The sequence below is a fragment of the Strigops habroptila genome, chromosome 6, assembly GCF_004027225.2.
Source record: "Strigops habroptila isolate Jane chromosome 6, bStrHab1.2.pri, whole genome shotgun sequence".
Taxonomy (NCBI): domain Eukaryota; kingdom Metazoa; phylum Chordata; class Aves; order Psittaciformes; family Psittacidae; genus Strigops; species Strigops habroptila.
This window is the reverse complement of record NC_044282.2, coordinates 51,137,896-51,160,901: the sequence shown is the minus strand read 5'-3', so window position 1 is coordinate 51,160,901 and position 23,006 is coordinate 51,137,896. Positions and strand designations below refer to the sequence as shown.

Sequence of the window (23,006 nt, the reverse complement as noted above, 5' to 3'; positions counted from 1 at the left end):
CCACCAACTATTTCCTCCAATGGAAAGTAAACCTGTGCATGCATCACACTGACTCGAAATTTAAGCCTGGTTTATTAAGACAATTCTGTCCATGTGCCTCACCTACTACGAGCCAATGGTTTAAGCACTCCTTCCGCAATATAGTCTCTAGATTTCTTTTCCATCCCACCAGACTGAGATCACAGGGTGGAGTCCATTCTTTACACATAAATAAATTAAAGACCTCTGAAGCTACACAGGTTCTTTAAAATATTAAAGTTCTTCCCTTTCACCCTCACAGACAAATTTGCAGAGGACTAAGAACAAAACAGTCACAAATAAGAGCAAACTGAGTCATTAAATACATCTTGTACTGTGCTCTAATTAAAGTAAATATATTTGCCTAAGCTTCTGCTGTCAAGATGGGGGGAAATATTCCATGTAAAGGAGCTTTATACTTCTCAACATTCAACTTTTTGCAGATGAGATTGATATATATTAAAAGGACTGATTCAGTGAATTTCCACCTGCCTCTTTCCCTCCACATGCCTTCTCCAAGCTCCAGAGCATTACCACTCAAAAGCAAGTGAACCTCAGTTGGCTTAAGGTAATTACCTTGGATCTGGGTCACAAAAATGTACGTAAAGTCTGGAAGAGAATCTCATCTCTCCTAAGTTTGTCTTAGACATCCACATTCTGGATTCAGTTCAGCACCAAACTGGTTTTGTGCATCTGGACCATGTGTGAGTTTCAATAGAGTTGTCAGTGCTTCAGCTGGAAGGCACCTAGAATTTTGAGATGACTGATGATGTGATAAAATGAATTTTGCCATATAGCAGCTTAGAAATTTATCAATTTCCTGCAAAAAAGTAAACCATACAATTTTCTATGTATCACTTGTAGTCAAATAGGAAATAAAGATGTTATGGAAAATTGGCCACCTGAAAACTGTATAAGCAATCGTAAATGTTAGCTCTGCTACCTTCTTACCTTGGCTGAGCTAGTAAGGTGAAGCACAGTGAGCTCAAGACAACAAGAAAAACAGCATCCTCATTTATGGATGATGGAAATTGTTTGTCCAGTTGAGAACACACAGTACCTGCCTCCTGCTTCCATGCCTTTCTGCCATTGTTGCTGATGAGGGACTCAAGAGAAGGAAGGATATACAGAAAACTGGTTTATCAGATGACTAATTTGGGCACACTCAATCCCTTCCTTGGTCACATCTGTAACTTTGAGTCAAAATCTGGGGGTTAGTTAAATAGTAAGGCTAAATAACTGATTTGTTCCTTAGTTAAGTTCTTTGGGGAGATATCGTCAGAATTTCAGAGATTTGGTCTTTTAATTGTGAAAGATTAAAAATAATAATGGCACATAGTTCTTACAGAATCATTATTTCAACTAAGTTAACTGCCTTATTTTCTTCAAAATACTGGTCATATTCCCTAAGCTCTTTCATCTGAGTCCTTCATAAAATGTGATGTTCTTTCCTGCACTCCTACATTTGCTGTTCCCCAGCCTTAGGCACACTATGTCCTTCATCTCTCTCTCTCTCTGCATATATGTTTACTCTATACCAATCAATCAAAGAATCAAGTAATAATATTTTTCATAAAACCCTAGAATATCAGTACAAAAGGCCACAAAAAAATCTCACTAGACAAAATGAGTAGGTGTAATTTCTCTATCTGACAAGCTATTTAGCTAGCCTGACCTTTATTAGAAGTAAATGATCATAACAGCTAGAGGAAGCCTGAAAAAAATGTAAATAAAAGTATCGAATAGATTATATAAGAAAGCAACAGGTAAAGACCATCTCTGCTAAAACCATCAGCACTTCCAAACACTTTATTTTTATTTTTCTTTTTCCTTTGTAAACCATCTGAAATGAAGATCTCTGAAATGAAAGAGCTGCGGTTGTTCAGCCTGGAGAGAACGGCTCAGGTGAGACCCTAAAGGGGCCAACAAGAAATCTGAAGAGTGGAGTTTAATAAGGGCATGTAGTGACAAGACAAGGGGAAACTGCTTCAAGCTGAAAAAGCATAGATTTAGATTAGATATTAGGAAGAAATTCTTCACTGTGAGGGTGGTGAGGCACTGGCACAGGTTGCCCAGAGAAGTTGTGGCTGTCCCATCCCTGGCAGTGTTCAAGGTCAGGCTAGATGGGGTTTTGAGAAACCTGGTCTCGTGGAAGGTGTCCCTGCCCATCTAGGTCCTAGATGATCTTTACGGTCCATTCCAAACGAAACCATTCTATGATTCTGTGATTCTATGATATACAAGAAAATGAACTATTCAGCAGGTAACAAATTCTGAAAACAGTCGTGAAAGGTCAGCATTTTATAGTTCTTCATGTTGCAGGTTCTGGCAAGGAGAAGGTCTGTTTTAAACAGTATTGCTAATACTTATCACCCATAACCCTGAGTACAAACGCAATAATATCTCTTACCACAAACCTCATATAGTCTTAGGGTGGGGGAGGATACTGGTTGTGATCCTGAATCAGACATTACATAAACTTGGATGTTTTTTTACTGTTCATTCAAAATACACATGAAAGAAAGTTAAAAGCTATGCAGAACACCAAATATTTTTCTAATTGTTTCCTTCCATGCAAAACTGAGTGGCTATCAATAGGCTTGCCATTATTGACTTCTCTGACTGGAATAAAAATGTTTCATTACATTTGCTTTATTTACCTTGCTTCTTCAGTTAGAGCTATTTTAGGCTAGAAGAAGCTGATAAAAGGAAGCTATATAAACTTGCCAATAGAAGTATGAAAATATTCTATGGCTAAAGATTGGAGGGAAAATTTCTAAAGATAAAACTCGTTAACAATCCATAATATTTGTAGAAGGGAGAGTTTTTCTGAAAAATAGGTACCAGGTAAACCTTCAGTTTAACTACTGAGTTAATGCAGTAGTTAATGATGTCAAATGAATGGCTCTTTTCACATACATAAGTAAATATATTTAACTACCATTACTGTCTGTCTCTTCTAGTCCATACGCTACAAATAGTCTTGGAAAACGGATCAAAGTTTTTGTTTAAGTCAGAAGTACTCTTCCTTTCTATGGAGCATTTCTCTGAGTAGTTATGAAGAATAGGTGAAAGATATGAGGAAATCAAATGACAGACAGGACAAAATAGATATCTCACTACAAGGGCTGAAAGAAAGGTCCATCACAACAACGGCGAAATAAGTAAATTGTTTACTTCAAAAATAATTAACTGAAGTTATCTGGTCAGAATGTAGATGGAGTCCATCAAAAATAGATTTTTTCATTTATGTTTCCTCCTTTTCCTTTCTTTAGAGAAGGGCAGAAGGTCCAGTAAAACATTATTTTCTAACTACCAAAGACCATAGTTCTGTTACTTTGAAAAGAAAAATACAAGCATATTTTGCTAATATTTTCACTAGCAGCTAATTTTATGCCCATAAAGAAAAAAGTTTTCAAGTTCACAGTAAGGCATTCTTTTTCAATAGAGGAACAATAAATTAATTACAAATTTAGCAACGTTCTATGTAATTAACTGGGGAAACAGTTTTAATGCGTAGTATATACGAAAACAGAACTAACCCTGCACAGCTAACTAGAATCATACAACATCATGTGCAAGGCCAATATGTAGGGATGCAAAAAGAAGGCCAATACAAACTCAAGAGAGGTGATTTGCAGATATTTGTCTATAAAAATGTGAAAGGGCTCAAGTTGTCAGAGTAGTATCTCCCAGGCAACCACTTCTTAGACAAAAATGAGAACAGATACAAGATGCTGCTTCTGTCTACATTATATTGATAACATTCTATTCCTTTATTCAATTTGTTGGCTAAAATATGTGTTCCTGCTGGAAATATGAACATGGCTTACAATTGCTCAATATTTAAGTATCTAGATATAAAGTACAAATAGACTCAACTAGCTGCATACAATTTACATCTTTGTATTATAATTCCCCTAGAAAACTACTATCCAGTCCAAAATGTAAATGGGAGAAGAGTGAAGTTCATAAATATATGGAATAGTGAATATAATGTATATATATGTATGTAAATGTATGAGCCTATATCTAAGATACAGATATATCTGACATACAGATTTTTATATATATACATTTTTTCATTTATGTACATGCTCATTTATGTTAATTACATGTGTGCATACACACATAATGTACATGTACACACACATATATGTACCTGTGTATACCTACCATACGATCACAAAACGGTTGAGTTTGGAATGGAGGTCATCTTTTTCAATTCTCCTTCTCCAGCAGAGCCTTCCAGACCCAGCTGTCAGGACCATGCCCAGATGGCTCTTGAATACCTCCAGGGATGGAGAATCCACCAGCTCCCTGGGAATCTTGTGTCAGTGCTCCATTACCATCACAGTAAGAATGTGTTTCCTGGTTTAGACAGAACCTCCCGTGTTTCAATTTGTGCCCATTGCGTCTGGTCCTGTTACTGGGCACCACTGAAAAGAGCCTGGTTCTATCTTCTTTGCTCCCTCCCGTCAGGTATTTACATACATTGACCAGATCCTCCTAAGCTTTTTCTTCTGAAGGCTGAACAGTCACAGCTCTCTCAGCCTTTCCTGAAAGGAGAAATGCTCTATCTCTTAATTATCTTTGCGGTCCTTCACTGGACTCCCTCCAGTATGTCCATGTCTCTTCTTGTACTGAGGAGCCCAGAACTGGGCACAGTATTACAGTCGTGGGCCTCACCAGTGCTGAACAGAGGGGAAGCATCACCTCCTTCAGACTGCTGACAGTACTTTGCCTAATGCAACCCGGGATGCTATTTACCTTCTTTACTGAAAAGTTACATTCATAGAATCACAGAATGGTTTGGGTTGGAAGGAACCTTAAAGATCATCTAGTTCCAATCACTCTGCCATGGGCAGGGACACCTTCCACTAGACCAGGTTGCTCAAAGCCCCATCCAACCTGGCCTTAAATTCTTCTACTAGAAGGGACACCTCTTCCACTGTTCCAGTGCTCATGTTAATATACATATACTTACATGTAAGATACCTATTTACATACATGTAAGTGTATACATATAAGAATAAACATATATATACATATATATACACATACTTACACATGTATGTCCTGATTTATTCTGTTCTTGATAGAAAGAAAAAAAAGAGAAAAAAGGATAAAAAATAAAATCTCTGTATGGAACAATGTGCAGTATTTTTCTCTTCTTGAGATATAGGATTTTTTTTTATGTCCTTACCATTTTCAAAGTGCCAGTTCTTATATAGAGATGTATATAATCTGGTTTTATTTCACCAAATTTCTACTCATTGGCAGTATGAAGTTTAATAGTAGCTTTAGTATTCAGTTTCAATAAAAGGATAAAGTATCCTTTGGGGAATAGAAATCTAAAGGGAATAGTATGTAACTATCAAATTTCCAACCTTGCTGGAACTTGGAACTCAGTCCAGATTTATAGTGGTTAATTCTCTGAATCTAAAAGTGCCGAAGTTTCACTTAAACTAAAATTAAAGATTCAGATTCTCAATGGCACTTAGGAGCTTGCATCCAGTTTAAATTAAACCTAAGTGGGAGTTGGGAGTCTAAATGGCTTTGTGAACGTGTGTGTAGGTACATAAGGAAGAGACCAAGGAGCTGAAATCCCTGCCTACCTGTCTAAATGCACCAGCAACAAAAATGCTGCATTTATGTTAGAAGACTTAGCAGACCAAAGTTCAACTGCACCTTATATTTTGAGACATGCCAGTACCGCAACCTGTTCAAGGATTAAACAAGGATTAAACAAGGACTTGGCATGTTTTTACCAAAATTCCCCACTTAGAATACCCATGTGCAAGTTGTCAGTGCAAAGCCCCTCAGACTCATGAGCGAAACATGAACAAAGGAGCAAAAGACCAAAATTTTAGACTCATCAGCAGGAAGGCCTTTGAACCCTGATCTGCTCCCTGGGAAAGTTCACTAGGACTATGACTAGGGAGAGGTTAATAAAAAAAAAAAAAGCTTGCTTCAAAAATGGTGCCAAAAGAGATGTTTGTTGGTTTTTAGGTAATGATCTAGTAGAGGAGCCTGAAGGGCAGGGAGGCTGGACTTTAAACTTCTTTTGTACACTTGGATTTTCACACCCACTGCCCCTAGGAACCAGGATACTGTTCAAATTCACCAATTAATCTTGTATGGGGCCTCTGCAGCCCCATCGAGACACCCATGCAGAAAGGAGTAAAAGACACCTGGAGATAGGGAAACGCTAGGTAAGGGTTATCCTACCTCTACAAGTGAAGGATGGTAGTACATCTTGTCTTGCAACCATGGGTTGTAAGCTCTCTTTAAGGAAGAGAACCTAAGACTCTCTCACTACCACCAACCTCTTAAGACTAAACATCTTAACTTTTTCCTTTTCTTCAAGGACAATAATCTCACAGTTTTTGCTAAGTGATAGTCTCTAAAGATGACAGAAAGTGTTCTAATCTTAAGTTTTCTTAAAGCCTCATAGTTGATGCTATGATGAACACCATCATCTGGTGAAGTTCTGGATTCACAAAATCCCAGGCTGAAGCAAGACCAGTTGAGTGCAAGGTGAATACTTTTGGTTTGTTCTTTTGACATTCATGGTTTTAACAAACGAAGATCTGTCCTGTTATCTTCTAGCCAAATACAGTGCCGACTGTGTAGAGGTGTGTAAGTTAATTAGTTTCCATGGTTTAAAGTCAGGTAAGCCTAAACATCTGCTTTGTTTCTATTAGCTGATAAAGTGCCACAAAGTGACCAGCAGTGTCTCATGACGGGCATTTCTTTCAAGTGGCCTTATGGAGTTTGCCCTGTGTGGAGTACATGGTGAAGGAAGGACATAGAATCAGGGTGGCTGCAGTAGAGCTGGAAACAATGTGCATGGTTGTCCAAATAAAATTGACTGAATGAAATAGATAAATCTACAATTCTTTGTCCCACCTTTGGCTGAAAACTGTAATATGGAGATTTCCCATAGGATGGATATGCTAATTTTTATCTATTCCAAGATACTTGAGTGAAAATTCATGGCAGCAACACAAGGCGATGTAAACTGGGTAGTCAGAGAGAAAGTATCAGTGTAAAATCTCCCGAGGCTGCACACAGCACATTACAACACACAAGTGGCGAACAGAAATGAATTCCAGCATCACAGACTGTTGCTCACATTTGGCCAAAGCCCTGTATTCCCAAATGACCTTGGGTACAATATGTGTTTCACAGGACAGACAACATGGGCAGGGGGAAAAGAGCCTCTTGAATAGTGTTAGCTTTTCAAGATACAAGGTTGGGGGGAACATCAAAAGCTCGTTGTGACATCCCCGCCTATTTTAGTGCTCCTGCGTAAGCATCTGAGTGTACTGATTCTTGCGTATTGAAACTGGAGATGAATGCAGAGACCTCAAAAAACAGCCTCTTTAATCAGTTATTAGATAAGGTGTAGGTGTTTCAATATCTTAAATATCCTTAGTGAGTCATAGGAGTAAAGCTACTCACAGGCAATTATGTAGCTGCAGTAACCAAAGTGGCAACTGAAATAGCAGCAGACTGCCAGAGATGCAGAGTAACAGGTTTCCCAGGATCTCTTGTGCCAGTGCTGACATCCCAGAAAGCAGGGTGTCCGCTACTGCAAAGGGTCAATATAGACCTGGGGCTACTTCTGAACCTTGATCAGTCCATAAACAGAATTCAGTTTCCATTCTTCAGTTCTGTAATGGCATTAAGCTCTGATCATTCCTTTAGCTTTGCCCCTTCCCCGCACACAGACTACTCAGTCCTGTCTAGGCTCTTGATCTTTAGAATGGCAAAATTCTCTCCTGCTTTCTTTGCAGTTTTCTCCAATTCATTAATATACCATTATAACTTTTCACTTCAAATCTGTGAAATCAGTTCTTTGTCATCAGAAATAAAAAGTAAGGATTCATATTACTAAACTTTACTAATATGTCAAAAGTTGCAAAACAGGACCTTTATTTTAAACCAAGCTCAGGACCTTTAGAAGAATCAGCTTCTCGTATGTCCTATGCTACTCCCCCAATCATTTTAGTGGCCCTTTGCCAGACTGCAGTTTTTTGTATTTCTTTTTTAGTCAGAGAAAAGAGGACCAAGTTGGGCACTTTTCCAGATGCAACCACATGGGTATAAAATAAAGGGGGAAAATCATGTCCTTTGTCTGCCCATTCACTTACTCACTGCATGTTTAGCCTTCACTGGTGGCAGAACGCAACACTGACCCACACCCACTAGGTCCCCAGGTCCTTTTCTGTAGATCTGTCACTAAGTCAGCTCACAGCCAGTGTCACTGCACAGTGCAGGACTTCTGGTGCTGTTGAACTTTCTGCGATTCTTGCTTCTCCAGGAAGGAATGCTGGAGATGGCTTCTTACTTGTTTAAAAAAGAGCAGGATTTTAATATTGAGGGCAGAACTGTTTGTTTGTATAGGCAGGTCTTGTGTTATGGGATGATTAATAGGTAGCTTCATTAAATAAGTCTTTTCTTGTTTGCAATTTGTTCATGCATTTTGTAGTTTGTTCATGTTTTTGTAAAATTCAGAAGTAGGGACTGTTAAGAGCAGCCAAATCAACAGACTTTAATACCCAGGAGTATTCCTCCTCAGCTGGCATGCTGGATGTGAGACAGATGCTTTTCCCCACTCCCGAGTGTACCCAATAGTGGTACTGAACATGTTTTAAGGATGCGAATATGCCTTAGAAAGCTTTACTCAAGGACTGAGCAGTCTATACCTTTCAGTGGATGTCAGCATAGAGATCTACAGAACTAACTGGTGCCTTTGCAGAAGCACAGCACTGTGCATGGATCCTAAGAGCATTAGCTTTGCAGCAAAGGCGAGTCAGTATAGGCACACTGATATTTCTCTAGTGATGGATATACACAACTAGTTAAATGGCCCTTATGTACTACCTACTACATTATGCGTATTGCTTCCGTCTGTTAGAATTGTCAAGAATTCATCTGCAGCATGCGTTTGTGCAAATTATCTAACAATTAACTCTCACCATTTTCCAGTATTTAAAGAGTAGATACAAAGACGGAGACCTCCCTTTTTCAAGGAGTTACATCGAAAAGGTGAGGGGTAATGGGCACAAGTTACTCCTGGAGAGATTCCAACTGGACACAAGAGGAAAATTTTTCACAGTGAGAACAATCAGCCATTGGAATAATCTCCCCAGGGAAGTGGTGGACTCCCCAAAGTTGGACACTTTCAAACTTTGGCTGGACAGGGTGCTGGGACGTCTTATCTAGGTCATGTTTTGCCTGAAAAGGTTGGACCAGATGACCCTTGAGGTCCCTTCCCACCTGGTGCTCTATGATTCTATGACTCTTATAAAACTTCTTTTCATAATGCTTTAGAATTTACAATTCTTAAAATGTCCCAATGAAAATAAATGGGTCACCTTCATGCTTGAAGTAACTTCAGTAAAAGCAATGACACCAGGACTTAGCTTTAGCCAGGGTTTCAATTGTTCTCTGAAGTTAAAGAAATTACTGTCTTCCACCTACAGGCATAACTGAAATGATATATCATCCCTCCTTAAATATTATTGTATATCTTTAGGAATCATTGAATGTCTTCCTAAAGTAACAGAGCTTTACTATTTAGATCATCTAGGATATATGTAATTTATGAAGATTAAATGAAATTTTAAAACTTGAACTCTAGGAATCTTACTAAGCATTTCGTCCGTAGTTTTAGAATCTTTTCAATAATATACTTTTTTGTAATTCTGATTTTCTAAATAGTAATTTTATGATACGTAGAAGTGCATAATTTATTAGAAAGACAATAGTAGTAATTGATAATATTATCTGAATAAATTAGATATAAGCTTAGACTCATATAAGCATGAAAATTGTCTCTATTTTCATTGGAATACTATGTCTCAAAATAACAGCACACGTAAAATTGCAAATGATCAATAGAAATAACTGTGTGAGTAATACAGAAGGTTTTGGTCATCACACAGAAGTTAGTAGAAAGCTGTTGCACAGCTGGGTGGCTGTTGTGTTTCTTGGAATAGTAGCAGAAGGAATGATGTGCCTTTGACACAAGAGAAGCCTTTTTTCTTAATTAGGTAATGAGCAAAAACATGCTGTGTTGTGTCAATCTGTAGCATTATTGACTTTGTTCAAAGGAATGTGATGATATTTTGACACTGTGGTGAGCATGTAAATACAGCATATACCGAGGGTTTGCAATGATACCAATCATGATCAATTTAGTCACTGTGACCCCCAAAGGCTTTGATAAACTATTTGGAAAGTCATTGTGACCCTTTTGATATTTTAAATACATAAAAATATATGGTAATTGAAGTTTAAGCGATCAAAAAGCTAAAGAGATTGTATTGCAGAAGCATGCACAAACTGCATAAAAGCATGCATTAGAGGTCTTGTACTATCAAAAGGAATTTTTGACAAATGGGTCTTCAATATTTTTAACAGATACTTTTGGCAATACTTACATTTAACACCTGTTAGTCATTTTATTTTGTCATCTTAAAGAATTTATGAGTGTAAAACAGAAAACAAACTGGCAGTAAGGGTTTGCTTTTCAGGAGGAACGAAAATAATTATCTTTGCCACCGATTCAGTGAAATTAATCTTGCAGCTTGGATTCATGAATGTTCTTCCCAGTAACCAAAGAGAAATTGGACTTACAAAGCTTAGTAAAACTTAGAAAATGCTTTTGTTTCACTAGGTTATTTCTGTTCATACTGATTAATTATCAAAATTTTGCCAACGGAGGTTATTTCAGTTATCTGAGTAAAACCCCTGATTCTTTAGCAGAACACTTCAAAAAAGAATGAAGTAGGGAACTGGTTAGTTAAAACCACTAACAACTCAACAGTATTCAGATTAATAGCAGAGGGGTTTCCACACATGAAGATAACTTTAGCATGTCATCTTAACACACCTTTTAACAGTAATGCACACATTATTGTCTCATTCTAGTTTTTCAGGGACAATGCAATAGTGATCTACGTACCCTGAGCAGCCTTCAAGGAGGTATTTTTTAGGAATTATACAGGGTAAAGTACAATCAACTGTTTTATCTATAGTGGCACTTAATAAAACACAGGTTTATTTCAAGCTCCATTTTCCGCAGTACAGCTTGTCAGTCATGTTAGATTAAGGTACTCTTGAAAATGTCAAACAGAAATCTGAATATTCCTGAGGCATATCACATGCTAAAAGGTTTCCATCATGCGCCTTTCATAATAGCTGGGAGTTTTTCTTAGAACAAAATTTAACTATTACTTTAAGACTTCAAAATGCCCTTTTTAATACTGAAATTATAGAAAGACAGATGTGCCACAGCTGCACATTCCTTCCCCCCTTCTGAGGATTAAAAAGAACATATATTGTATAAGTAATTATCTGTTTCTAGGAAAATACTGTGCATTGCTTAATGTGAAATGGAATGCAAGCATCAGTTTGTATTGTCACTTCATATTATCTCACATTCATTGACTCATTATAATCTTATGAACTGTGGTGTACTATACCCACCATCTGTGAAGCTATTGCACTTAAAATGCTGCCTGCTCTTCTTTTTCATCCAGGAAATATATTCCTTCTATTGTCAGTACATTTTGACAGTTGTACAAACAAGGCAGATGAGTTTGGGGAACTGTTTGTTCAATCACTTTGCTTTTGCAGAATCTTTGAAACCTCTTGGGTATCCAGACATTAGGAGCCAAACCTCTTGGCCAGATTTAGAAGAAAGCTCAGTTATTACCACAGCCTGCTGGAATCTCCATGCTCTCCTGGGCTCAGGACTAGGCTGCAGGTGCTCAGATCCATTTTATTAGAGCTAGGAGATTAAAAAAAGACAACTCCCAGAGCATCTGGTAAAAAGTACTTAGCAATGTGCACTTTCTGACAGTGTTGCTAGTCCTAGGAGTTGTGTCACCAAGACTAGCATGTGCTCCTCCAGGATCAGTGGTGGCTTCTTTGTACCCACTCTTTCAAATGTGGTTGGTTGTTTGGCCAAGCAGACTGGCAATAACTCAACCAACTGGCCTAGGAAAGCCTATCTTGCTGAGTAATATCAAAGTAAGAGTCATAATTTCCATGTTATAATTTAACATACTAATTAAGCAGATATTTAACTACTTGACGGATCCTGAAGGCTTCAGTGTAGCTTCCTAAATGGGAATGTTATCACTTAATTCTTTGGATCTTTTTCTTGTTTAAAATTTATTGTTTTCTTGTTGTTTTCTAGTAGTTGACAAATTAGTGAATTACGGCAAGTATATAAGCATCAACTGTTGATCTGTCATTGTGGTGAGTAGATGTTACCATTATCAGTGGTACACCTGCACTTCAAAGCAAATCCCTTGTTCAGTTCCTCGCCAAGGCAGTACCCATTAATCTATTCATTGCAATTAAACTATTTCTCATTTTTTCCACCTTTGTGCTTTTACCTCGTTGCCCTTGATATTCCTTGCTCAATTCAAATCCAGCTAAGCTTTGGCCTTTGTGGGGACATTCATCCTTGAGGTGAATTAAGTGCATGTTTGTGCTTAAGTATAAAGAAATTAATGGACAAAGCATTAGAACCCTATGGCCATATGTGGTTCTACAAGGAGTCTGCAAAGATGCATCATGAGCCAATTCCTTACAAACACTTGAACCTGCAGCAACCATGTGAGCATCAGCATCAGTCACCTCAACTTGGTGTTGGGTTTATCTCACAGCCCATTTCTGCTGCCCAAATGTGGCCCCTGAGTACTTGCATTCTAGAATTTCTACAAGACAATGTCTTGGCTGTTCTGTTTTCTATCTCATCACTAAGGGAAACTTCACTCCTTTACATGAAGTCATTCTGTCTCTGACATTCCTGATTCCAGCCAGTTTAGCCCATTCTGTAGTTGGGCCTTCTTGCTGTCTATGGCGGATCATTCCCTGGTGACAAATTATCACTCCTGAGAAGTTATAATTTGAATTTCACTTTCCTAACAACTCCTATCTAGTCTTCTTCATCCTGGAGAAGAGACATCTGGTGAGTGGGGTCTTAATGGCAGCCTTCCAACACCTACAAGTATGTTAGGAAGACGGAGCCAGGCTCTTCACAGCAGTGCATCATGGAAGGATGAGTGACAATAGGCATAAATTGAAACAAAAGAGGTTCAGATATAAGGAAAAGCCCATGAGGTCAGTCAAGCAATGAAATAAGTTGCCCAAAAAGTTGTTCGGTCTCCATCCTTGGAGGTTTTTTTGATCTGCCAGGATAAAAACTTAAGCAACCTGGTCTGATCTCACAGCTGACCATGTTGTAGCAGGAGATTGGACTGGAGGCATCCAAAGGTCCCTTTCGATATGAAATATATTAGGATGCCATGATACTATTTGAAAATAAAGATGGAATATAGAGAAGATCTGTATTTTGATTCTTTTAGGAGAATTCCAAATGTGGGATATTTGTGTTCCAAAGTGCGGTAGCAGACTGCCAGCAGAACTTCTTTATATCTCAGGTATATATTTGGGAATATACTATATCCCTGGAATCTTGAAATGAAACCTTCCTTTTCATTCAGAGTCTCCCTTTTTTTGTATTACCCAATGGTCACTTCTGACCTAAAATTTTGCTTCTTCTAGGACAATACTGTACTGTACCTGCTTTCACCCTGTTTTCAGGCTTTCTGTTTCTGATACAGGAATTTATAAGATAAAAACCCCAACAAAACAACCACAATCTTTTCATCTCTGAACATTTAACTAGTAAAAAGCAATTTTTAACATTTATATATGTCTCCTATTGAAGAAGTGTTTAAAATTCCTCAAACACTGTGTATTCAGTTTAATCTTTCAGGGGAGTATTATGACAAGATCTATACTACTGACAATGTTCATTAATTTTCTTAACATCTTGCTTAAATTTCCTCCCTGGGTAACTAAAAAATAGCCAGTGAGTGTTCTGACCTACACATAAATCCAGCAGCTGCTGACAAGGAAGAAAGAGGATGCTTTGGAAAACTGGAAACTGGTATGCACCATCTCTGGGAGACTCAGGATTGTTCCCAGGTAAGTATGGACAAAATGCTGTCTGAGTCTAAAAAGACCTTTTTAATAACAGTAATTTTTTATATCTTCATGACATTTAATCAGTTTATTTATTTTTTTGTTATATAAAGATCTTTAATGGTTCTCTACTCCATAGAACAGCATTTCTTCTTTTCCTATTGCAATACAAGAATAGCCTCTTTGTCACAGTATTTCTATGCTATATGTTCCTGTAGCTTTCTTTTTTCCTTCTTCTTTCACATCATTGCAATGAACAGTATGAAGGTGTCACGGTTTCAGCTGGGATAGAGTTAATTTTCTTCTTAGTAGCTGCTGCAGTGTTGTGTTTTGGCTTTAGTCTGGGAATAATGCTGAGAACACACTGATGTTTTAGTTGTTCAGCAGCACTTACTTGATCATGATTAAGTCCTGATCAAGTCCTGATCAAGGACTTTTCAGTCTCTCATGCTCTGCCAGTGAGGAGGTGCACAAGAAGCCGGCATGGAGCAGAGACACAACACCTGGTCTGAAGTGGCCAAAGAGATATTCCATACCACAGCACGTCATGCCCAGCATAGAAACTGGGGGGAGTTACCCAAAAGGGACTGATTGTTGCTGGGGTAGGGCTGGGTATCGGTCAGCAGGTGGTGAGCAATTGTATTTTGCATCACTTGTGTTTATTGTTTGTTTTTCCTTTCCTCTTTTAGTTTTATATTCTCTCCGCTTGTTATTTTCCTTATCATTATTATTAGTAGTAGTAGCAGCAGTAGTATTATATTGTACTTTAGTTATTGGACTGTTTGTAGCTCAACCCATGGCTTACATTCTTTTGATTCTCCTCCGCATCCCACCTGCGGAGGGGGAAAGAGGAGATGAGCTAGGAGTCGTGTGGTACTGAGTTACAGGCTGGGGTTAAACTATGACAGAAGGTTAGTCTTTATTTTCATGCATCTCAGCATGAAAACTAGTCTTCGTTTTCTTTACATATTTTTTTTCACTCAGAATGAGCTTACTTTAGTTACATTTATTTTCTTATACTTTATTCATGGAGGAAAACATCTGTCTTAAAACTGAAGTGTGACTTGGTCACAGATCTGATGATTAAGTCAACAGCTTAAGAAAGAACCAGTCTTTTGGTAGAAAGGTTAGATTTGCAGAGACAGCCTAAGTGAAGTTAAGGAAAAGTGAGTTTATATACCTGTTCAAGTCATAAGATAGTGTAAGTCTGACCACACCAGGATGGATTTTTTTTTATTTTTTTTTTGGTAACAATAAGAAGATAAGTTAGAAGGGAAAAGTTTCATTAGAGAGAAAAATATCCAGGGAGTCTCCGATCCAAAGTCTCATTGTCAGCATGAAAGATTAACCTAAAAAGAAAATAGAACAACAGATTATGCACCTCATTATAGCATCTGGACATGTCACTCCAGGAAAAGAGGACAAGAAAGTAAAAGATGATGCTCGAGGTCCTGTATTTCAAAAATCTTTACAAAAAAATATGTATTTAAAGGGGAGGGAAGTACAAAGAAAGTCTTGATGCCCTGGAAGAAATGGGTGATATCATGTGGTAAGAGTGAAAGGTATTTGGAAAACTATTTGGATTTAAGATGATTACCTCACTTTTACAAAGCAGCCTGAGCACAGTGTGCATATACATAAAACAAATATTAATGCTTATTTTCCCCTTGGTGGAAATTAAAAATTCAAACTACCTTTTTAAGTCTTTAGTATCTCAGCAAGTCTGTTAAGTAAAATGATAGATCAAAATATTGATCAGTAATGCAAAAGGTTCTGTTTTCATTTTGTTCTTTCTCCAATAATAATTGCATATTAGTTTCTTAGCTTACCCATGTTTAATATTAGCTACCATCAGACCATGGACTTTTCTTCTTCCCTCTGCACTGCTTTACCATATAAAATTCTAAAGCCAGCCAGATCCAGGAAGGAGTTTAGGTCTTTCAGAAGGTTCCTGGTGGATTTCATGCCTCATGGCTTGTGTTTGAGCTAGTTAGATGTCTCCTTGCACCTGAGGCTGATGTCACAGGACTCTGAACATTCTGTGTTGTAGACATCAGTATCCAGGGTAAGGACCGCAGCTTCTTGTTGTACAGTAAACAAACATTTTGAAAGTGCCATTGTTCAGAAATTGTAACTACATTTGAAGTTAGGTTTGTCAGACCAGTAAGATGAATCATCTTCTTTCTATTTGCTGACATTGACTGTAGAAAGGGCCTGGATGACTTAAAGTAGAGGCCTATTTTTAAAGTTGGATGCAGTAAATCCAGCCCCTGCAGTTTTATCTTTATCTTGCCTTTATCCAAGAGGTAAGATACCCAGTTCCTAACTTGAATCCCACTTTCATGTATGAACTAGGTAAAGCAGAGTGGGTTTTTATTTAAGATACATTATGATCCTTAGATAAAATATACCACAGAAGTGCAAACCTCTTATCATCCTTGACTACGTCTACAATTCCTTATAACATATTTGCCATGTTATTGTTTCTAATGTTGTTGCTCTTTTAGTCTCAGATGACATCTTTGATGTTAACATGGTTTACTGTCTAATGTTATTTTATTTAATATGCATACCCCTGTGGTACCTTTTAAAGATAACTGATTGATTTTATGGTTTTCTTTGATCAATATTCTTTTGTCAACAGTTAAACTATTAACTTTCTCAAACTGATTAATTTTATGAGAAATAGTTTTCTAATTCTTTCTTCATGCCTGTCTGTGTTGACCTATTAAGACAATCCATATTACCATCAAAGCATATTCTGAAAAGTCTGTCATGACTTCAGGCTAGAAAGGGACAGAATTTACAGTGAGTGTAAACAATCTTTTGCTGTGTCTTCAACCAGATACATCAACTTGCTTTGAAACAGAATTTGTGCCAGATAAAAAGGGCTGGACATCTTGAAATGCTTTTAGTGCACAAAGAATGCTCTGTAAAGGAAGAGTACTCACTTCAGTATTTTGACCTGGTATTCCTTTCTCGTAGCATTTATTGATGTTTTATGTAACTTTTTAAATATTCTCACAGTAACTGATATTTGAAAGCTGAAAGAATAATGTTTTTTTCCAAACATATCAGTAATTATTAAAATTTCTAATGTATGGGACCCTAGCTATTTTCAGGCAAACTCTGAGCATTTATAGAGACTCTACATATACAGGATCCTATATAGTATACATTTATTTTTATCATTTTTATCTTAGTTCTGAACCCCTTAAAAATATTTCACAACGTATCAGGGATATATAAATCCAAAGCTGTAAATGACAAGGTTGTATTTATAAATGTTAAGAATTTAACAATATACATCAGTGCCAAAATAAGTATCTTTTTTTTAAGTTACCTTTAAACTCAGTGGAAAAAGGGAATACATTTCATCTGCCTTCTGGATATTACCAGGCTGCTTCTCCGACTGCAGCAAAAGCATAGAATCATCCTAATTTAGGATGCTAACTGAGGTTTCTCATACAAGAATTTAACACTGGGGAGGTTAATCCAGGTTTTTATTCCCACTACATACCTACGTGCCGCATGGACACCCATGCTTCATATACAGCACACAAATCGAGATAATGTCTCAGAAAGGCAGTTTAAAAATACCAAAGGTTATGTGAGGAACTACTAAACAACAATGAAGGTGCATAAAACCACACTAGAGGAGATGAAGACGGTGCCACCGCAACAAAAGATGGGTGACCATGTTTTGTGTTCCCAGCTTGAGAAGACTCAAGTCCAAGTCCTCTGCTCCCTGGTAGAATGTCCCATCCATCAGGATGCAGAAAGGGCAGGGGGGCTGGGGAAAGGGATCTTTACCCAGGTTCTCATGGCTTAGAGTCCACAGAAAGCCAAGCCAGGAAAATCTTGATGTCAGAAGAGCAAAAACAAACCAGGGACTCTGCAGCTTAGTGATTACACTGCAGCTCCATCAGGGGTCACTTGCAAAAGTGAATCAAAACTGATGGGGGGAAAGGACTTCTGCTTCTCCAACTGTCTTCCAGAACTTTGCATAATTTTGTTACTTAAACCAGAGTCAGAAAAGACTCTGCACTGCAGAATTACACTAATAGCATAGGGACACATGGATCTCCTCATACTTTTAGTATGCAGTAGCCATTTCCCAGTGCTCTCAAACCACTGGGTGCTGACTTACGAAGAACTGAAGATTGGCAGCATTTGGCAACACTATGCCTTAAGTTTGATTTACGTTTCCTTCACTTCAGAAATAAAGGAAATTTAACAGTGATAAATAGTGGCAATAAATCAAGGCCCGATTTTTTTTTTTTTAATTCTTCTTTCTCCGTAGAATATTGTGAGAAAAACTGTAATCATACAGGTTTTAAAACTTGCCTGCAGTGAACAGTTCTTTTGAATATTAATGAGAATACACAAAATACAATTTCTGGCAGAAGTTACAATTGGGCTAAAATGAAAGAAAATAATTCTTTTGCTACAAATAATGTATGAGCTGACCAACTTCCACAGCTTATAATAAATAAATCAAATAACCAAATGTAATACATGACTGATTTAAAAAATACTATTTATGAATAAGTCAAAAACCTAGGCAAATAATATATATTATACAAAGTAATATATTAGTCCCTACTAGCAAAACGAACCATGAGAAAAAAAACTTACTGCAAAAAAACCCAGGTTCATATGCTAATCAAGCATCTTGACATTGAATCAGGACAGTAATGGCACATTGCACATAGCGGCAAACTTGCTTGTGGTAGTGTCACAGGTTGAGGCAGCTATATGAGCTACACCAGCTCGTTTTGTCTCTGCTTTTCCTACAGCTAGAGAGCCTGGAATTCTAAATGGCTACCAAGAATATCAGTTTCATTGAGCAGCTGCAGAGAGCCCTGGGATGACAATTTATTTATATATTTTATTTTTATTTCTGATAATGGACTGAACAGGTAGTCCTGCTTTCTGGCCAGCCATAGCCTGTAATAGCACTTTGGAACATGCCAATATTTTCTTTGCTTTTTCCCAGTACAGACTGCATAGAGTTTTGAAAGATATGAAGGATAGTATAAGTTAAACAGATTATTTTCATGACATTTATTGAATAATATCCTGTAAAAAGGTTTTGATTTATTATAAAATAACAATCCTTGGCTACTGTACATGAATACAAGAGGTAGTTTGGGCGTCTGTGTTTTAATGTTGGCATGATTACATGTGACTACAGTGAGTGAAGTCAAAGGAAAAAAAGAGATCAACACCTGGGATAAAGTGAAGATTGCATAACTTAGAGCTGCCCACAGTCACACTGAATTTTCATTCTGCCTGCTAAAAATACTTTATCCTGTAATAAAGTCTGTGAATCCTGCTGTCTCCATAGAGTCATTACAGAAATGTTTAGACATTTGTCAGTTTGCTTCATGGAGCCCAAGGTCTAAATCCAGCAAAGATCCCCACTGTGATTACCATTTTCTACAACTAAATGTATTACAGATAACCAGATTTTTTTGTTACTTCACATTTCCTTAGTAATGCTGATGCAATTTTACATCATATATTCCTGTGGATGTTGATAGCTGCACTGAAACTTGGCTTTCCAAAGCACACTCATTTATGATTTGCAATATTAAGAAGTACTTACCTGAAGTTGTGTTTTTGTAGGGAAAATCCCATTCTTCTCTGTTGGTTTTTTGTTGGGTTTTTTTTTCTTTTTCATTTTGGAACCATGTTATGGAACGACACAGTTTCTGAAAATAGTACTGTAACATTAAATTAAAAGAAAGGAAAAAGTATCATGGATGGAAAAATAAGTATTTCATATGATGAAAGCACAAAAAAATTCGAATAAACACATTTTGCTTTGAAAAAAACCCTGAAAATAAATCTGAGACAACTGTTTTTATAGTGTAAAAACAGGCATTTTATTGGTGCTATTAAAATAATTTTTCCACAGTGCTTGCTAATTTGTTGCTTTCTAGGGAACAGTAAGCAGTGGAGTAGAAATTAAGAGTGGAGAGGGACAAAAATCCAGTGATGCAAACCATGCTGTGCATAATTCTTTATACTTCAGTGGGTTGTGTAGCTCATCAGTTTATGGTATGACAGCAAAACCAAATCCCTCAGTGGACACTGGAGAGAGGTTGCTCCTTTTATATATCTCAGAAACTAACATATTGAAAAAAAACAGTGGTACTCCAAGGGTCACTGAACTTGATCGTAAAACTGTGTGAACAGTAAGCCTGCTCCAACCAATCCTCTCCAGACCCACTCTCACATCTTTTGGACTCTCGGCATCAGGAAAAAGAAGATATATCTCACTCCTGCATGGGAGCTGAGGGTTGCGTGAAGGCAGAGCTTTGCGTTGTTATTCACATCAGTGAAGAAGAGATGGAGAGTGTTTGAACTGGCTAAACATGCAAAAAGGCATCAGATTTGCATGTTGAGGAAGGACGGAAGTCCCAGGAGGGTTGCTGGGTGGTTTTACTTACTCTAACATGAAAATGGGATATAGTCAAGGCTGGAGTGCTTCTGCAAAGCAGGTTTGTGTTTAAAAAAAAGGAGAAGAAAACCAAGCAATTGTAGCCAGTGACATAACATTTTCATAGCTGAATCAGTTCCCTCCACATTTCTCATAAAACATACCAAAAATCTCTTTTTTATGAAAAACTCAAACCTATTAAACTTTAGTTATATATTCTAACCTTAGGTCTGGTAAATACTCAATAATGAACACGTTAGGGGTAGGCTAACAAGAAAATTTCATTTATAACCTTTTGCCTCAGTGCTCAATTTCTTCAGCAATTATTCATAGTCAAGGAGCCAGCTTCCTGCAGTGTCTGATCAGCAATGCACAGACATAGGTCTTCTGCATTACATGGGAGCCAGTTTCTCACTGGTCTTAAATGCGCAGCGCTCTTAAGAGCGCTGGAGCATCTGAAATGGCCCTCAGTGCCTTCATGTGGAACCAGCCTCCTCTCCAGACACTTGGCACATTTGTAAACACTGACATTCAGTGTTTAGCTGTGTTAAACTAAACTCCCTACTTCAACACAAAAGCTTAATGCATTTGTAAATAATTTGCAGCACCTCTCTGGGCCTTCGGCAGCCTCCCACTAGGATTCAGACCCTCCATGCATCCAGCCCCACGTAGCTGAATATGTTACAGCAGCTGAATTCAGCCTCTTGCAGCTGTTTGGCTGAAGTACACACCGACCCCATTAGCTGTGTTGAAAAAGATGTCAGCATTCACAAGTGATCAGTCTAGTTGTCCGAGCACACATCTGTAATGCCACTTGAAATGCCCCAGGTTGTGAGAGCTATCTGGATGGGACTGGCATATACCACACAGGACATGTAGCAAATCATCTGGAAGCCAGGTGAGCTGCCTGATGTAGAGTAAGTGGCACAGTGTGTATGGGCTGCTGAATCGCATTTTCAGGTGGTTTCATGGGGAACTAAAGCCCACAAAACTTGGCAAGGAAGAAAACAATGACATTATTATTCAAATATCTTTTGGTGTCCTTTCGTGCTTATTGAAAATTAAGTTTTGATCATCAGTTGCTGAAAGCATTCTCATTTTGGATGCATAGCTTGTGCAAAAGATTAGTATCTCTGAGGAACTACGTGATCTTTTATTTGAAATTTTTGGTCACTGTTGATATTAAGATGACGGGGTTCTGTCTGAAAATCTATTTTGAAGATTCTAGTGTGGCTTGTTCAGAATGATGATACAGCAGGAAGGAAAATCTTTAATTGAAATGAAGATTAATTTTTTCTTTTCAAGAAAGTGTTTGAGAAAGTCTTTGACTTACTTCTTTTGTATATGTCAAGCTCACCAGAAAGCAGAAAAGCCTTTGGTCAAAAACTCTGGGTCAAATACAGCTCAGAGTGTTATATAAAAAGAAAATACCCATTTATTCCCTCTTTCTTCTGCAGTTCACCTACAGTTTGCCTAGAGGCCTGATGTCAAATCATTTGGTTCTTTGCTTTTTGAATCTGTGTCTAGATGAATCTATTATGATTTTTTTAATTCTTATTATTATTTTGAACTAACATGCATTGTTCAGATAAATTGAGTTGTTTTCCTGTTTAACATTTTATGAATTTATTTTTTTTTTAGTATGTTCTCAGAACCCTCTAGGCTCTGGAACAAATTGATGAAAAGTAAATTATTAACGCACATTCAGTCAGGCATATCTGATCAGCCCAATTTAAAGTCATTATGTTTTACATAAACAAGTTGTGTATATATTTAAATATTTACCATAACAGTTTATGGCATGACTAGGATGCAGAATATCTAGTCTGTTTTAAAGAGCATCGGAAATGGTGTATACAACTCTAGCAGCTATCAGCACAAGGTATCTAGAAAAGGAACAATAAATAAGTGGAGAACAAATTTATTTATGGTAAATTGTGTTGTGGTGGCTCAAAAAGGTCACAATGATCTGTTGCAATGATGAGGTTAAAAAGCTTATTCCATTTCTCTCAGGGCATTTAAATTCCAATTTGAACCTTATCAACGACTTTTTCCAAAATGTGCTTAATGACTGAGTGAGAAGCTAGAGAGCATGTAGGGCTTCTTCCTCAGTGACTAACACTGGGGCAAATAAATGGAAAGAAATTAACTGTGTGATAAGATTGTGGAAATATCACCATATTTTAAAATTTGGCAAAAAAATCTCATTTATATATTCTAGGAAAACATAACAGTGCCAACATTTTGTCCTTAGGCAGCTATTGCAAGGTAAATGAACACAGATGTAAAACTAGTAATGCTTTCTTTAAGGTCTTCAGAAACCATATTTTCTCAGAAGAAGAGGTTTAAACCTGTAGTAGGAATTATTTTAAGCCAATAAGATCTTCTAATTCCATTTTGGTCTCTTTTTTCTTACTTTTATCTTTTCCTAAACAAGGGAAGAAAGAAAATTCATAATAAACTTTTAAATATTTTTTATACTTTTCAAACTGACAAAAATTTGAAAATTATTGAAGTGGAATAC

At 37.3% G+C, this 23,006-nt stretch overlaps 1 long non-coding RNA gene across 2 annotated transcripts in view; it reads right to left on the bottom strand.

Moving 5' to 3' along the window:
• Positions 1–15,236: 15,236 nt before the first annotated feature.
• LOC115609530 overlaps positions 15,237–23,006 on the bottom strand; it is a 30,491-nt gene continuing 22,721 nt past the window's right edge. For both annotated transcript variants that reach the window (XR_003991888.1, XR_003991889.1), the window contains exons 3-4: positions 19,646–19,763; positions 15,237–15,383 (exon numbers count right to left, since the gene is read on the bottom strand). This is a non-coding gene — a long non-coding RNA (uncharacterized LOC115609530). The remainder of the gene's footprint in view (positions 15,384–19,645; positions 19,764–23,006) is intronic.